The sequence below is a fragment of the Phasianus colchicus genome, chromosome 10 (assembly GCF_987193195.1).
Source record: "Phasianus colchicus chromosome 10, bPhaCol1.hap1.1, whole genome shotgun sequence".
In the NCBI taxonomy this organism is placed as follows: domain Eukaryota; kingdom Metazoa; phylum Chordata; class Aves; order Galliformes; family Phasianidae; genus Phasianus; species Phasianus colchicus.
This window is the reverse complement of record NC_143445.1, coordinates 20,600,883-20,606,882: the sequence shown is the minus strand read 5'-3', so window position 1 is coordinate 20,606,882 and position 6,000 is coordinate 20,600,883. Positions and strand designations below refer to the sequence as shown.

Sequence of the window (6,000 nt, the reverse complement as noted above, 5' to 3'; positions counted from 1 at the left end):
TGGGAGAAAACCAATATTTTAAGAGTTTGGATTGTGTACTGTGAGGAATTACAGCATCCAGTGTTAGACACGTGGCTCTAGGATAAGGAAAACATTGCCATATCCATAGAGGTCAAAATGGGCAACTCTGCAAGCATTTGGTGTAAGCATTTAGTGATGAAAATGGTAGTGGTTTGGTTACAGCTTGTCGTATCTAAAGTATCAAATACCCCATGCTGGTATACAGTCTTGTTTAGGCTGTGTACTTCTGAAGAAATCAGTTCTGAAATCAGAACTACATAGTTCTGAAGTTTGCCAGTAGCTGACCATTTCACGTCTACTTTTGAAAGAGAACTTGAAGACCATAGACAGGCTCTTTGTGCACTGTGTTGAAGGCACTGTGCATCTTTCCTGAGCTACACTGCTTATGTGGTGATTTAGCCCTAAAGGAATCTCTGGGGAAAGAAAACCCTGAATTTTGGAATGAGTTTGTTACAAGCTTGAAATCAAAACATTAACTTAAAGCACAATTAGATCTTAGGTGTAATTTCTGTTATGCTAGTCATAGAACCATAGACTCATAGAATAGCTTGGGCTTGAAGGAATCTCAGTCACCTAGCCCTAAACCCCCTGCTGTGGGTAGAGCTGTCAAACACTGCATCAGTGTCTTCCACTGCCTTCCAGTCATTTACTCTGAGTGTTACAGGTAAATTGCATACATATCCATATATGTAGCTGCTACAGGTAGCTGTGCTCTGTCCTTTGTTACCCATGAACCTCAACAAACCTCCACGGTAAGCCTGCACTTTTTCAGGCTGCTTTAATTATGTTTTAAACACTGTGTAATTTCATTATTACCATTAGACTAATGAGCTGTAACTTCAGATCGTACTCCTTGCAAATGAGAACTTCCACTTGCATAGGCACCCACCTCTGCATCCCAACCAAAGCAATTACTGAGTTGTGCATCATGTGTATAACCATTCAATTGCTTGCAGGAGGCAGCTGCAGAAATCATCTTAGTAACCATTCCGTGATTCTATGCCAGAGTAATCTCTATAATGCTGCTCTACTGTATATATCTGCTCTTGCTCCTCACTCTAGTAACCCCAGAACTATCAACCTCTTTACTTTGGGTTTCTCAGCCTGAAGCTTCTCAAAATTGAGAAGCTTTGAGAAGTTCTCACTAATTGGATATATCGTAGGTGGAAAAATGCTCATTAAAATCAAGAAGTTATTTGCGGATGTTGAAAAGATTCTAGACATCCGAAGTTGGACTGTGCTGCATCATTATTTGAATTTATATGTGGATTGGGACCCACGTATGAAGGGCTACTTGGGTCATGCTAACAGGAATGTAAGAGTAGCTGTTTCCATTTAATTAAAAAAAGATGCACTAGCTATGGAGATGCAAACGCATGTCTTACTGTGACAGGAAGGTGGTTAAAGGTCCAGACACAGGACTCACCCTGTATTTTTGTCTACAGTTTTTTCTTTGTACAGATCTTTTTTTTTGCTTTAAAGACTGTAGCTACTTAAAAAAAAAAAAAGCCATTCTAATAATAATGACTTGATTTTTCTGAATAAACGGCTTTTCACACAGCACAAACTTTGAAGTTAAATGCTATACTTTCCCAAGAAACTGTGAACAGCTCTGGTGTGTGATACCGTTTTAGATGATTATTTGGATTTATGTGTATCAGAAGGTGTAAGAGATGATTCTTTTTACATCATTGTCTCAAAGCTTGCTGAGGACACAAATGAACAAGTTCAGGCAAGTCCTGGGCAGGGGCTGAGAAATCCTTTGTCTGGAGAACTTTGATGGACAAGTCCTGGGCAAGGGTTGTGAAATCCTTTGTCTGAGGGGCGCAGATGGACAAGACCAGGGGCAACGAGAGAGATAAACTGCAGCTTAACGGCCGTGAAGCGGTCTTTTGTGTGGGCTTATCTCGAGGAAGATGGCCATCTCAGGGGGTGCTCACATGACTCTTGCTCAAGCACCCGGGGATGTCACGTAGGCAGGAAAAGAAGGGTAAAACGGGGACCTACAATTGTGAAGAATGGAGGTTTTCTGACAACAGATTGCTCATGAAGAAGAGGTTTCTGCCATGAAGAAGCCTCACGACCTGCACTCTCTCCCTCCCGGACTTGCTCTGTGCTCTACCACGATGCTGAAGAAGAACAAAGGTGTCTGCCATCAGATTCCTCACTACGGGATGCCTGCATGCTGACAGACTCTCCTGGGCCTGCTACCTGAGTGCTGCTGCTTCCCCTCCGGATTGGCTCTGCGACTGCCTCCTGCTGCCTGCTTCTGCCTCGGACCTTCAAAACGTCGTGCAACGGGACCGCTCCTGGATCCTGGTGGTGACTATCCCCGTTTTACGGCATTCTTGCTTCTTTCCTATCTTTTCTATCGCCCTCCTTCCCTTCCCCGTCTCCCTGAGTAGGATTTATAATAAACCGGTTGGACTAACATATGAACCGTTGTTTCTTAATCTCACACCCACACCAGGTATACAGATATTAAAAGAACCTCATCTCCCTCCTATAAATTGGAGCGAGACAGAAGGAAAGAAGTTTCCCATTTAATATTTTAACAGATATAGGAAGCAGACCAAAGGTCTGAACATACAATCAACAAATGCGGTCCTCACTGATGCCTACAGCATCAAGGCTAGAAGGGACAATCTGTTTTAGTTATGCATTTGAGCACACTTTAAATCTAATTTTAGTGCACAATAAAAATGAATGCTCTGTTTTCCAAATGCATCTGCTGAGCTTGAGTTTCCATACCAGATGGCTTTATGTTATGTTAGAAGTCAACATACAGTATGATAGCATTCTCTGGATCTGCTGAAGTGACCTTGCAGTTTTTTTCCTATGTGAAGCCTAAACGCAACACTTATGAATGGTGACACTCAGTGTTAGCCTTTCTATCTTGCTGTCTTATTCTGCTTCACCTGGTTGTAAGGATTAGTTGGTTTTGATAGAAGTGCGCAGTGTTTCTACTACAATGATTGATGCAGTGGATGCATTACTAAATCTATACTGTACACAAACCACATCTATGTTTCTCAAGTTTTTCTGGGTCCCTGCAGCTCTGGGGGCTTGTCCTCAGGTTTTTCTGCAAAGGCTCTGTGGGCAGTAGCTAAAATTAGATGGTGAGCAAACCTGGATTCCACTTTAGAGGTGGATCCTAGAGGTGCTGCCTTTTTTGGTTGTGCTTTTTGTTTTAATACCTGCTTTATGATAGTAAATGACTACTGTGAATCTGCGTATATAGATTTTCAGAGTACTGCCCCTAGAAGTGCGTGGAGTGAGATTACAAGTGTGATAATCTCCTAATGGTAAGGCATACATCAGAGTGTGTATGAACATGGAGCTACTCACCTCCTTTGTGGCTGCTGCTCGCTGATAAAGAACGGTTCAGTTTTACCTGACCTTAAGCAGTCAGTTTGTAGAGAAAGGATGATTGTGTTCCTCTGCTTTCCCTTTGATTCCCTTATTACTTACGCCATATTTCCAGTGTACAGATTGTATAGAATACCTCTTTCTTGATTCTACTCGTACTGGTCTGGATTTTTATTAATCTGAACTTTATGTGATCTCCATCCTCATTTCTCAGTTATCAACGGCACGTTCATGCTCACAGAGATATTCAAAGGTAGGAAACATATGCAATACTTTAAGCAGAAGCATGAGAGTTTGAAAGCCTTATTTGTGACAAAATGCACAGGAAGTTATGAGGGACAAATTATGAAAATTCTTTGATAGTTTCCACTACATCTAACTAATACTATATAAGTATGATGAACATAACTTATGTACATTTGATAGTATTCAAACGTTCAGTTTTTCAAGTGTTTTCCACTGTTGGGTCAATGCTTATTCACAATTAAAATGCTATCATTATTCAGACTGCTGAAATTATTCTCCTAGCTCAAAAATTGATATACTTTAGAAGGAGAGCTAACATTCAAACAACTGGGGAAGAGCTATAAGCAGTGAGTCATTAAATATTGTTTTGTTTCTCTGCAGGCCAGATTTTATTAAAAATCTGGACCCGAATGCTTTATTTCCTCAATGTATTTTTGACATTTTTGACAAGTGTTCACTTCTGACTTTCCTCGGTGAACTCAGCCACTGAATTAGTGTGTCTCATGGGTTATCTCTGCAAGCGTCTCATATCTGTCTGACATTAAGTGCAGGCGGAACAGAGACAATAGTGATTGAGTCTGGCAGTTTGTTGGCTGGTTTTTGGTCTTGTTTCACTGAAGTCAATGTCACTTGATAGCTTCTAACACCCTTTAGCCAGGAACTTTTGTGTTAATTTTAGCAGCAGCTTGTCTTTTTCATCTTACACCAGTTCCTTGTCTAGGTTGTGTCGCTGTTACTTCTTTAGCAACCTAACAGTCACCAAGACATGAGATATTTGGACTGCTGATATTGCCAGGGGTCTGTAATCTAGGATTTCTTGGGCATAGTAATGCACAGAGATGGACATCTGGCTGAGTGCCATTTAGTTTCCTTCTTTTGATATGTTCACCTGTGTTAAAAACACGTAAGTAATCAGCGTAAGCAATTCTCACCTTTCCACAGGATGCTTACTAGATCACATGTAGCACGTGCCCTAAAATTTTTTTCTTCAGTAAGCAAAAAGTGCAGAGCACCCCTATAACAAGAGTAGTCTATGCTGATTTTGTATTTGGACCAATTCAAAAATCAGTTAGATTCATTTCCTGTTCTTTCCACTGGCTGCCTTAATTTTGTTGAAAAATCTCGTCTATGCAGCATTCTCGTGGTACTGAGAATGTGGAATGATGCTGGATAACAATCACAAGCCTTTTAGACTTGAAAAACACATAATGGAACTGCAATTTGTTAAACAACAGCAGGGACCATGTTCAATTACAGGCTGGACTTGTCAGTTTTTAAGTAGGCAGCTGAGTTGCAGGGAACCTCTTTGTAACAATTATGACAAAGAAAATGACAAGGTAGCAGGAAAAATGGTTCAGCTGGGCAGCGGCTGTATTCACTAATATATCAGAAAACCATCTAGTGGTAACTCAGCCTTAATCCAGGTCATGGTGGAGACCTACGGATGATGCTGAATCTTCTCATAGCACTGTTGATAGAACCACCCTGAGGATGGTAGGGACGAGCAGGCTGGAGGATCTCCCAGTGGTGGCATTAGGGACACCAGCCCCTTTCTTTTACCTTCTTTGAGGGCTGCTTTCTGTTAAGCTTCTTTATTTTCAGTGAGGGTGACCTCAGTGCAGCATTTCAGTACCTAAAGAGAGCCTACAAATAGGAGGGGAATCAACTCTTTGAAAGGGTAAATAACTGCAGGGCGAGGGGAAATGGTTTGAAGTTGAGGGAGGGGAGATATAGGTTGGACAGGGGGAAATTCTTTACAGAGGGAGTGGTGAGGTGCTGGAACAGCTGCCCAGAGAGGTTGTGGATGCCCCGTCCCTGGAGGTGTTCAAGGCCAGATTGGATGGGGCCCTGGGCAGCCTGGTCTAGCATTAAATGAGGAGGTTGGTGGCCCTGCATGTGGCAGTGGGTTGGAGCTTTGTGATCCTTGAGGTCCCTTCCAACCCTGGCCATTCTGTGATTCTCCAAGATTTGTGTGAATGTGTGTGAGCTCAGGAAGATGAGGGTATTTGTGATACTCAACTTTGCAGATTTTTTTTGGTAAAGGCTGGTAGTGGTTAAAATACTTATATTTTGGAGGTGAAAAATTATTAAAATAGTATTTTTAATTTTGGTAATGGAAAATTCCTGCATTACTCCAACTCATACTTGCTGAAATTTCATAGTTCAAATCTTTTAATTGATTTGTGTGTTGGAGATTCATATGCTGATGTGACTCCAGTTGTTGCTGTGCAGTGAAATTAAATGTGATAATTCAGTGCTTTCTACAGCTTTGTTTTATTTGGTTATTTTAGGCCAGTTCCCATAGAGAAATGCTGTACGTGATGGGGAATTCTTCTTTTTGTGTGTTTGAAGAACGTGGCTGCT

At 41.4% G+C, this 6,000-nt stretch overlaps 1 long non-coding RNA gene across 1 annotated transcript in view; it reads left to right on the top strand.

Moving 5' to 3' along the window:
* The first annotated feature begins 1,880 nt into the window (after positions 1–1,880).
* LOC149916655 (uncharacterized) overlaps positions 1,881–6,000 on the top strand; it is a 79,538-nt gene continuing 75,418 nt past the window's right edge. Inside the window, exon 1 of the long non-coding RNA XR_016469758.1 lies at positions 1,881–2,343. This is a non-coding gene — a long non-coding RNA (uncharacterized LOC149916655). The remainder of the gene's footprint in view (positions 2,344–6,000) is intronic.